General features: G+C 37.7%; 1 long non-coding RNA gene across 1 annotated transcript in view; it reads left to right on the forward strand.

Annotated features, from left to right (window-relative positions):
• The window catches only part of LOC122453763, a 14,977-nt gene extending 3,345 nt beyond the window's left edge, over positions 1 to 11,632 (forward strand). Inside the window, exons 2-3 of the long non-coding RNA XR_006273161.1 lie at positions 6,834 to 6,909; positions 11,618 to 11,632. This is a non-coding gene — a long non-coding RNA (uncharacterized LOC122453763). The remainder of the gene's footprint in view (positions 1 to 6,833; positions 6,910 to 11,617) is intronic.
• The last annotated feature ends 466 nt before the right edge of the window (positions 11,633 to 12,098 follow it).

Here is a 12,098-nt window from a genome sequence, read left to right on the forward strand (position 1 = left end):
CACTAAGCTGTGTTCAACTCTTTTGTGACCCCATGGACTGTAGTCTGCCAGGCTCTTCTGTCCATGGAATTCCCCAGGCAAGAATACTGGAGTGGGCTGTATTTCCTTCTCTAGGGGATTTTGCCAACCCAGGGATCAAACCTGAGTCTCCTGCATTGGCAGTCAGATTCTTTACCATCTGAGCCACCTAGAAAGCCTTGAAAAGAGATAACAAGACATTAATTGGTATGCCCTTTAATGATTAGTTATCATTTGCTTAGGCATTAAACAAATATTTATTTATACTAATCATATATTATTCTATTGTGCATCTAGCAGAATATCAATAGCAGCAGTAAAATATTAAGCTAATATTAATTTACCTAGCTGTTGGTGAATGACAATTTGTGCTGATTTTGGAGGAAATGAAGGTTATTTAAACAACAGATTTCTTTAAAGCAGTCTAATTATCATCAGTGAAATGAAAAGCTCAAGGCTCTGTGTTTTTCTGAATTTTCCAAGTGATGCACTCATATTTGCGCACCATTTAATTAGACCACATTGTTTATGTTCCTCTGTTGAGTGGGAAAATCCTGAAATACTTTCAGTGAGCATTTTAATGAAGTGTTTTTTTTAATTTAGTTTCTTTGTAAAAGCTTTATTGAGATAAAATTCATATACCAAGTAATCACCCATTTTAAAGTTAACAATTCAGTGTTTTTTAGTTTATTGATAGAGTTATGCAACAACCACCACAATTCAAATTTAAACATTTTAATGCTCTCCCAAAGAAATCCTAGACTCATTGAAAGTAATTCCCTATTCTACCCTAACCCATTCCTAGACAAACCCAAATTCACTTTCTGTCTTTATAAATTTGTTTATACTGGAGATGGAATCATATATGGAATCATACAATATGTGGTCTTTTGTGACTGGCTTCTTTTACTTGGCATAATGATATCAAGATTCATTCATGTTACAGCATGTATCAGTACTTCATTACTTTTATTGCTGAATAATATTCTATTGTATGGGTCTTTACATCTTGTTTCTTCTTTCATCAGTTGATCCACATTTGGGTTGTTTCTGACTTTTGTCTGTTATAAATAATGCTTATGTGAACACTTGCTTACAAGTTTTTTTGTAGACATAGTCTTTCACATCTCCAGGAGTACAGTGCTGGGTCATATGGAGACTTTATGTTTAACCTTTTGAGGAACTGCCAGACTGTTGTCTAAAAGGCCTGCACTTTTTTACATTCCTACTAACAGTGAATAAGAGTTCTAATTTCACCATATTTTTGTCAATATTATTATCTGTATTTTTGATGATAGCATCCTTATGGGTATAAAGTGGTATCTCCTTGTGATTTGGATATGCATTTCCCTGATGGCTAAATGTGGTAGGCTGAATAATGGTCTTCAAAAGATATCTGTGTCATAATCCCTGGATCTTATGTAGATATTACTTTACAGGGATAAAGGGACTTTATAAATATAAGTTAATGATCTTGAGATAGGGAAATTATCCTGGATTATGTGGGAAGGACCAATGTAATTACAAGGGATCTTTTAAAAGGGAGCAAAAGGGTCAGAGTCAGAAAAAAGGAGCTATGTCAACCAAACCAGAGGTTTAAAGGATGCCTTTGGAAGGTGGAGGGAAGGGGATAGGAGCCAGTGTGGGCTCAAGGAAAAAGGATAAATATTTAAGCCTCCGGAAGAAATGCAGCCCTACCACCACTTGATTTTAGACTTTTGATCTCCAGAACTGTTAGAGAGATATTTGTATTTTTAAAATCATTACATTTTTGGTTATTTGCTGTAACAGTAACAAAAATCTGATACAGATTTTAGCACTTGGAAGTCAGCTGTTACTGTAACAACTACTTAAATGAAGTTGGCTTTGAAATTGGGCATTGGGCAAAAAGGCTTGAATAATTTTAATGAGTGTGATATAAAAAAGCCTGTATTGCCTTGAACTATGATAGAATTATGCATGTTAAACACTGTCCATGAGGACTTAGGATGAATTGAGAACACGGTGAAAAGACCTGTATTGTTTTGAGACTACCTCAACCATATAAGCAGACTATTGATTAAAAAAAAAGTGCACCATCTAAGAGTTATGAGTTCAGTTTTATTTGGGGCTTAATGAAGACTATAGCCTTGGAGACAGACCCTCCAATAGCTTTGAGGAACTGCCTACAGAGGTGAGAGGAGGGAGATCAGTATATATATGATTTTGGTGAATGCAGTATGTGCAATCAAGCATCCATCTCACTGGAAGGTTATTGCTAGTCATGAGGAGCAAATGTCTCTATTAATGATTTTAGTTCTTTTCTATGTGTGTGAAAGAAATTGGGTATGAGAAATGATTAGATATGAGAAGGAAATTAAGTATGCAAGAAATTGGGTCCCTAAAGTGTTTTTCTGAAACTAACTCTCTGAAGGTCTCTTCTGATATTTTTTTCCCCAGAGCACAGAATGCCTCATTCCTGATCTCCTTCATGAACTCCTTTTAGGATGTGTTGAAGGTCAGTGATTATAGTGGCTAGTGACCGAACCCTTGTTGAGCTGGATTGCGATTGACATTCTTTTGTTGACAAGACTTGGTAGAAATATTGCTGTTGAAAACACTGCTGGTGAGAGATACTTGTTTAAAAGTCTGTGACTATTAAGTCCAGTGTTCCTGAATTCCTCAGGGATAGTTTCTCTCACTTCATTTTGTTCCTTTAAGTGGGCCATACTTTCTTGTTTATTTGTATGTTGTGATTTTAAAAAAATCTAGATGTTTAAATACCATAATGTAGTAGCACTGGAAATCAGATTCTCCACTTTTTCTAAGATTTGCTGCTATTGCGATTATTGAAAGCTGTAGTAATCCGTTTGTTTAATGATTTTTACTATTTTCAGAGATTGTATCCCTTGCATGTTTTGGTCACTGAAGTGTGTTCGTAGCTTATGTTCAGCTACTGTTTTGACAAGTTCCTTGAATGCCAGGAACTAAAACAGCAAACAAAATCTCCCTCTTCTCCCAGTCTTTGCATATTACTTCTGTGCTCGAGTGTTCCTTTAATACCTAGGTTACACTGGGCTTATGTAAAAGTTTACACTGAGCCTATGTAAAAGAAAAAGGAAAACGCTTAGGGTCATCTCAGATGTTTTGGAGCATTCATCTTGCACTGGACATGCACGTGGCTTTGTGAATTGCTTCATGTTAGTGTGCTTTTGAGTACCTTGCTTTCCCAAAGAACTCCCTGTTTTTCCTCCTAGACATCAAGCGATCTGCTGTGTGTCTCAGCTGTGATCTTTTGCTGCAGAGTGTGTCCGTTTTTGAGTGGTTTTGAGCAGTTTCCCTACTATCCAGGCTTGAGTTAGTTCTTCAGACGAGACCTAGGCTAGTGCCTTGTGGTAGTCCTTCATGTAGCCACCGACAGGTTAAAGCAGATATAAGCAGTAATGTAAGAGTCAGGACAGCTTGCTTCCACCACAGCAAGGATTAAGATCTCACACTGGAAATGTAAGATTTCCATCGTCCAGACTGCTGCTGAGCCAGGGAGGTGGCGGGGGAAGGGCAAATAAAAGCACCACAGAGTTTTCCTACCATTTAAAGCTGTTTTTTCTTAATTTAACATATGTTTGGCTGCTGTAAACCTTTGATTGTCTTCCAGAGTTCTAATGAAGTTGGTTGGAGTAGTTGATCTGTTAGGGGACAGGAGCTCAGGAGTTCTAATTCACTGTTTGTTTGTTTTTTTTAATTGGAGGCTAATTACTTTACAATATTGTGGTGGTTTTTGCCTTACATTGACATGAATCAGCCATGGGTGTACATGTGTTCCCCATCCTGACCCTCCCTCCCACCTCCCTCCCCATCCCATCCCTCAGGGTCATCCCAGTGTACCAGCCCTGAGTACCCTGCCTCATACATCAAACCTGGACTGGTCATCTATTTCACATATAATAATATCCATGTTTCAATGCTATTCTCTCAAATCATCCCACCCTGGCCTTCTCCCACAGAGTCTAGCAGTCTGTTCTTTAAATCTCTTTTGCTGTCTCACATATAGGGTCATTGTTACCATCTTTCTAAATTCCATATATATGTGTTAATATACTGTATTGGTGTTTTACTTTCTGACTTACTTCATTATGTATAATAGGCTCCAGTTTCATCCACCTCATTAGAACTGATTCAAATGCATTCTTTTTAATAGCTGAGTAATATTCCATTGTGTATATGTACCACAGCTTTCTTATCCATTTGTCTGCCGATGGACGTCTAGGTTGCTTCCATGTCCTGGCTATTGTAAACAGTGCTGCGATGAACATTGAGGTACATGGGTCTCTTTCAGTTCTGGTTTCCTTGGTGTGTATGCCCAGCAGTGGGATTGCTAGGTCATATGGCAGTTCTATTTCCAGTTTTTTAAGGAATCTCCACACTGTTCTCCATAGTGGCTGTACTAGTTTGCATTCCCACCAACAGTATAAGAGGGTTCCCGTTTCTCCACACCCTCTCCAGCATTTATTGTTCATAGACTTTTGGATAGCAGCCATTCTGACAATGAGATGGTACCTCATTGTGGTTTTGATTTGCATTTCTCTGATAATGAGTGATGTTGAACATCTTTCCATGTGTTTGTTAGCCATCTGTATGTCTTCTTTGGAGAAATGTCTGTTTAGTTCTTTGGCCCATTTTTTAATTGGATTGCTTATTTTTCTGGAATTGAGCTACAGGAGTTGCTTGTATATTTTTCAGGTTAATTCTTTGTCAGTTGCCTCATTTGCTATTATTTTCTCCCATTCTGAAGGGTGTCTTTTCACCTTGCTTATAGTTTCCTTTGTTGTGCAAAAGCTTTTAAGTTTAATTAAGTCTCATTTGTTTATTTTATTATTTTTTTTCATTTATTTTTATTAGTTGGAGGCTAATTACAAGCTGTGGTACATATACACCATGGAATATTACTCAGCCATTAAAAAGAATTCATTTGAATCAGTTCTAATGAGATGGATGAAACTGGAGCCCATTATACAGAGCGAAGTAAGCCAGAAAGATAAAGACCAATACAGTATACTAGCGCATATATATGGAATTTAGAAAGGTGGCAACGGTAACCCTATATTCAAAACAGAAAAAGAGACACAAATGTACAGAACAGAATTTTGGACTCTGTGGGAGAAGGCGAGGGTGGGATGTTTCGAGAGAACAGCATCATTTGTTTATTTTTGCTTTTATTTCCATTACTCTGGGAGGTGGGTCATAGAGGATCCTGCTGTGATTTATGTCAGAGAGTGTTTTGCCTATGTTTCCTCTAGGAGTTTTATAGTTTCTGGTCTTACATTTAGATATTTAATCCATTTTGAGTGTATTTTTGTGTATGGTGTTAGAAAATGTTCTAGTTTCATTCTTTTACAAGTGGTTGACCAGTTTTCCCAGCACCACTTGTTAAAGAGATTGTTTTTTCTCCATTGATATACTTGCATCCTTTGTCAAAGATAAGGTGTCCGTAGGTGCGTGGATTTATCTCTGGGCTTTCTATTCTGATCCATTTGATTGGATTGATCTATATTTCTGTCTTTGTGCCAGTACCATACTGTCTTGATGACTGTGGCTTTGTAGTAGAGCCTGAAGTCAGGCAGGTTGATTCCTCCAGTTCCATTCTTCTTTCTCAAGATTGCTTTGGCTCTTCCCGGTTTTTCTGTAATTCCATACAAACTGTGAAATTATTTGTTCTATCACACTTCACATTTTAGTTTAGAGTAAGTTACCATGGGGTCTTCCTGGATGGCTCAGTGGTAAATAATCCAAATAATCCCCATGCCAATGCTGGAAATGCAGGTTCTATTCCTGGGTGAGGAAGATCCCCTGGAGAAGGAAATGGGAACCCACTCCAGTATTCTTGCCTGGGAAATCCCATGGACAGAGGAGCCTAGTGGGCTACAGTTCATGGGGTCACAAAAATGTTGGGCACCACTTAGTGACTAAACAACAACAAACAGCAAAAACATTACCCTGACGATTAAGGATGTTTTTCTAGAACTTTTGTTTTATGTATTTATGTCTTATTATCCATTTGACTCAGCTTCTATGTATGATGCAAAGTATGGATCAAAGTCTGATCTTTTGCCTATGGATATTCTATTGTTCCAGTATGGTTATAGCAGGCAGGTAACTAGATATGAGCAGAGAAATGCAGGCAAGGGCCAGGTGGCAATAAATCACACATCTTGTAAATAGTGGGGATCCATGGGCAAAGAAAAGCAGGAATCTCCAGATTTACAGGAAACTACACAGTTTGGGTGATACGTGTCCTGGAGGCAGACAAAGAAAGGTGGGAAAAGGTGGGAACCTCCTGCATCGGAATGTAACCTGTTGCTCATTATGCTCTCATTACAAGAACATTAGCCTTGAAGATAAGAAGTACCCGTCATGCACCTATGCCATGTCACTCTGATCTAAGCTAAACAAGGACAAAAATCCCTCCTTCCCTTGGGAAGATGGAGCTGGGATGAAAATCAAGGAATATAACCCCCAAACTCCTCCTTCCCCAGTGAATATTCTGCCTCTTCATTTGTATGCCCTTCATAACCAGGAGATAGTGGAGGACAGAGGAGCCTGGTGTGCTGCAGTCCAAGAGGTCTCAAAGAGTTTCAGACAAGACTGAACAACAACAACATAACCAGCTTGCCAAAGAAACCCAGGGCAGCCCTGCTGACCTGTGTGCCTGTCTTTCCCTCTGAGAGCGTTGTTTGTTGTTAGGTTTTTTTGTCGCTAAGTCATGTCTGACTCTTTTGTGATCCCATGAACTGTAGCCTGCCAGACTCCTCTGTCCATGGGATTTTCCAGGCAAGAAGATGGAGTGGGTTGCCATTTCCTTCTCCAGAGGATCTTCCTAACCCAGGGATCGAACCCACGTCTCCTGCATTGCAGGTGGACTCTACAGTTGAGCCTCCAGGGAAGCTTCTGAGAGCATATTCTTGCTGAAATAAAATTTCATTTTAGTTTCTTAACCTCCCTGTTTCATCTTCAAATTCTTTCCATGACGAGGTAAGAACCTTAAATTCACTGAGAGTAGTACCATTTGTTGAAAAAAAACCCTACACTTTCTCTACTGAAAAAATTGAGTGAAAAGTAGAGATTTCTCACTTGCCACATTCCTCAATACATAGATATTCTCTCATATTTTCAACACTGCCTACAAGAGTGGTGCAATTATTGCAGTTGATGAATCTACACTGATACATCGTTATCCCTCGGAGTTCATAGTCTACATTAGAGTTTTTTCTTGTTATTGTACATTCTGTGGGTTTAGACAAATTTATGACATGTATATGGCAACCCACTCCAGTATTCTTGCCTAGAGAATTCCATGGACAGAGGAGCCTGGTAGGCTATAGTCCACGGGGTGGCAAAGAGTCGGACACAACTAAGCGACTGTCACTCACATTCACCATTACAGAGTCATTTCACTGCCCTAAAAACCCTTTCCTTTTTCAGAGTAGCCACAAAATAAGTATTGTGATCCTTTAAGAATATAAAAATTGGTAGGGAGAGGGGATTTGGATTTTTACTTTTTAAAGCATTTGGATCTTGTGTGTATAGTCAAAACTAAAAAAAAAAATCTTCTTTTACAATGTTTATACATTTTGGGAGAAATGTGTTCTTATATGTAAATATCTAGAGTCAGACAACTTCCTACTCTGGCGTTTCTCACAATCATCTCCTACTTGTACTATTTCATTAGTCTCCCATCTAGTCTTCCTGTTTCCATTCATTACAATTTATAGTTTTCTCCATGACCGCATCTAGAGAAATCCTTTCAAAATGTCATTGAGATCATGTTACCCTCTTTAAACTACATCAGTGGCCTTCCTTTTCACTGACAGTAAAATCCAGTGGCCTTACAATAGCCATTAAAAGGCCATATATGTTCTGGCCTTCAAACTTTCTGACTATGTCTCCTACCCCTTTCCTTTTCTTAGTTGCTGTGTTTCGGTTGTTCAGGTTCTGTTTCCGTTGTTTGTTGGATATAACATTAACAGTGCCACATCAAGTTCTTTGCACTTGCCATGCTTCTTCCTTGGAATGCTTTTTACCCAGATAGTTCTTGCTCTATGATTACACATGTTTTTTTTCAAATACTGCCTCACCTGAGGCCATATCTAACTACACAGTTTGAAACATACCTTTCTCCATTTATTTAACCCTGTTTGCTTCTTTCTGTTTTCTGTGTTGCAGTATTTACTCCCTGTATTGCTTTATTTATGTTTATTTTTTATTGTACGTCTCCCCACAACTAGAGTAGATGTTGTATGATAGTAGGGATGGTGTTTTGTTTACTGCTGTATACCTGGTCCTTAGAATAATGCCTGACGTAGAGAGGTTTAAATATATGTTACTTATTTATTGAAGTATAGTTAATTTACAATGCTGTTAGTTTCAAGTGTATAGCAAAGTGATTCAATTATACATATATGTATTGTATTCATTATATATATGTAAAACAGAGTTGAAGTTTATATAATCAGAGAAAATTTAATGAAGCCCCTTTTTTGTAATTATAGTTAAATCTCTTTAAAGCAAAAAAAAAATACACCAACTAAAAAAGATTCTCCTATTTTCTGTTTTTCTACAATTACTTCTGAAGCTTAGAAGTAGTTATATGTCAAAACTAGGAGGATACTCCACTGTTACACATTTCAGTGTGATGTTAGTTAAAATGGACATAATATATAACATTTTCCTATTCAAATTATCGACTCTAGCTGTCTGTACTAAACCATACAAAGATAAATTTAAAAATTCAGCTAGACACAAAAATAGTAAAAAGCAGACACAGTTTTGTCCTTTATTTTTAAGTATCATTTTCCTCACCATCTATATCAACCTATTATCTTTTTTTTGTTGGCAAGGACTTTTGTCTTATTCTCATTTCTGCATACATGTTCCTATGTATCCACTTCCTTATTCCTCTGTTCCTGGAAGAGTATTTTGCATTTTAATATTTCAGTAGACAGATATTTTGTTTTTAAATCCACAATTAGATTTCTGTGGTACACAGATTTGATGTGTGATGAAGCCAATAAAGAACCGTCTCAGCATGTACAATATATCAATAGCCTCATGACAGTTAGATAGATTAAGTCAAGTTAATACCAAAATAGACTATGATATATTGGTTTTTCAATAGTAGTTCATCTTCTCATAAATAGGAACTCCACTATTCAGTGTAGATAATATTTAGCACCTTTTCAGTTTGCAAATTCAAGTGACATATAGATGAAGCCTATGATAATACCTGGAAGAGAAAACTGAATCATATTACCTGTTTTGTGACAGTGGACCTGTTTAGGAAACATCAACATAAGTGGTAAAAAGCTATTAGAAATTTTCTTTTGCTGAAGTGATAAAATTTCTGCTTTTAAGTTTGAGGTATGAAAGTCCAAAGTTCAATTTTCAGCAGAAATTAATTTTTCACATTCTGGCATCAAGAATACGCTTAGTTTTGATATCTATCTGTGATAAGAGGGAAAGCCACAAAACAAAGACAAGCTCTAGAATAATTTAAAAGATTTGGTCTCTGATCTCCCACATACTTGAGAGAACAAAAACAGAGAGAAATACTTTTATGAAAAACTCTGTCGTATTTAGAAAAAAATTACTTTCACTTTATCATTTAGATACCTTCAGGAACAACTAATATAAGACTGTTTTCATAAACTTAATTGTCGTCTAAAATAACTAACAGTAAATTCAGTGTTTGCCAACAAAGGTCCATCTAGGTTTTTTAGGCTATGGTTTTTCAGTAGTCATGTATGGATGTTGAGAGTTGGACTGTAAAGAAGGCTGAGCACTGAAGAATTGATGCTTTTGAACTGTGGTGTTGGAGAAGACTCTTGAGAGTCCCTTGGACTACGAGGGGATCCAATCAGTCCATCCTAAAGGAAATCAGCCCTGAATATTCATTTGAAGGACTGATGTTGAAGCTGAAGCTCTAATACTTTGGCCACCTGATGCGAAGAGCTGACTCATTTAAAAAGACCTTGATGCTGAGAAAGATTGAAGGTGGGAGGAGAAGGGGACGACAGAAGATGAGATGGTTGGATGGCGTCACCGACCTGATGGACATGAGTTTGAGTAAACACGTGGAGTTGGTGAGGGACAGGGAGGCCTGGCATGCTGCAGTCCATGGGGTCGCAAAGAGTCAGACACGATTGAGCGACCGAACTGAACTGAACTGAAATTCAGTGTCTCTCACTCTTTTCCTCAGTAACTATTTTGGTTCTTTCTCTTTCCACATGTTGGTTTCAAAGTGAGATTGTTATTAAGATCAGGGAGTCATCCCCAAGCTTCAGATTAATTCATTACAAAGAAAGAAAATGGACAAATGGTAATTTAAGGATTATTTCTAGAAGATAAAGGGAGTAATTGTCACAGTTTTCCAGAAGACCTTTTTTCATATCCCACTGGTCCTCATTGGCTCCATTCCTAACACAGTTCTGTTTAGTGTTGGATATTAGCATCCTTCATCCTGAAGATTCTGCTTTTCTCAGTTCCAAATCCATTAATAAATCAGAAGCCCATCTTTTCTAGCAAATGAAATTTGGAATATTAGATGAATGCACTATGTGTTAGTATATGTTGTATTTGGACTCACTTGCTATAGCGGTTGGAAGCATATTTAGGCCCATAAACTCCAGCTTCCCCATCTCCATCTCTGCATACCATACACTTTGCTAGTTATTCTGAAGAAATCAGCAAATCTTTTTAACCTGTGTTTCCAGTTAAAAATAGAAAGAAGGTGGTTTGCAATGGGGTATACAATGTAGCCTTGCCCTCTTGTGCTTTCTTTGCCCAGTTAACAATTCTATGTTCTACAATAAGGAAGAAGAAAAAAAGAGGAAATTGTAACTAGTTTCTTTTTTTAATAGTGCTGCTTTGATAATTAAAGAGAATTTTCTACAGTGCTAACATTACCAGAGGTTTTGGCTATAGGTGATCTCGAAGTTCCATCTGTTGATGCTACTTGCAACACATATTTTGCTAATTGTTCTAACCACTTAATGTTTGAGGGGCAGCCGTCATTGGTTATGCAAAAGCAGAGGAAGAATGCCTAGGGAGAGTAGGGAGGCTAAGAAAGAATGCCCTGCTACGACTGATATATTTCTGTTTTTAATATCACATTTTTAAAGTTAATTATTTCCACTTGGTTAAGGACAAGTAAGTTGGGGTTATAACTCTAATGCTAGAAGGAGAAGAAATGCTCTACATGGCTCTTAGACCACAGTAGTGTGCTCCAGCCTAATACTCTACTTACATCATATTTGTTACAGCCACATTGTTCCTATTGCTAATGGTTATTCTTTTTTCTGTGATAACTTATGATTTCTGCTCTAAGTCCTATCAAGTTGCTCAGGGCTCCATCTGCCTAGCCTTTGCCTGGTTTCTTCTTACTGGAGACTTGTCATTTAGTCACTAAGTTGTTTTCCACTCTTTTGCAACCCCATGAACCATAGCCCGCCAAGCTCCTCGGTCCATGAGATTTCCTAAGCAAGCATACTGGAGTGAGTTGCCATTTCCTACTCCACGGGGTCTTCCCAATGACCCAGGGATCAAATCTGCACTTCCTGCCTTGCAGGCAGATTCTTTACTGCTGAGCCATCTGGGAAGCCGCAGGAGACTGTACCTTATTCCTAAGTCATAGTGACTGTGTTAGCAAACTGCGGTCTTGCCTTACTCTGGATAGATAAATAGCATTCTAGCATCCAGGAAGCAAACCCTGTCACCATGCTTTCAGTCTCCTAAAATTCTTTTTTGTGTTCCTACTAATTAAGGAAAATTTGGGGATATAGACATCATTAAGCAGATCAAAATGTCTTCATAATTGTAGATTCTGGGAATTACACATAGCAAATGATGCCTGTAAAGTGAAGATAGAGTAATTTCTCTGGAAATATCTATTCTTAATTCTACCCCCTTCCTTTCTGGTCCAAAGTTTAAGTCACAGAATAGTTTGTGGCTGAGATTGTATTGTGTGTGTAGGATGTATTTAAAATAGCTCCATGCATTTGCAGGGTTTTAAATGTAGGTACTAGGTCTAATGTACCTAGTTAAGAAAT

The sequence above is a fragment of the Cervus canadensis genome, chromosome 15 (assembly GCF_019320065.1).
Source record: "Cervus canadensis isolate Bull #8, Minnesota chromosome 15, ASM1932006v1, whole genome shotgun sequence".
Classification (NCBI taxonomy): Eukaryota; Metazoa; Chordata; class Mammalia; order Artiodactyla; family Cervidae; genus Cervus; species Cervus canadensis.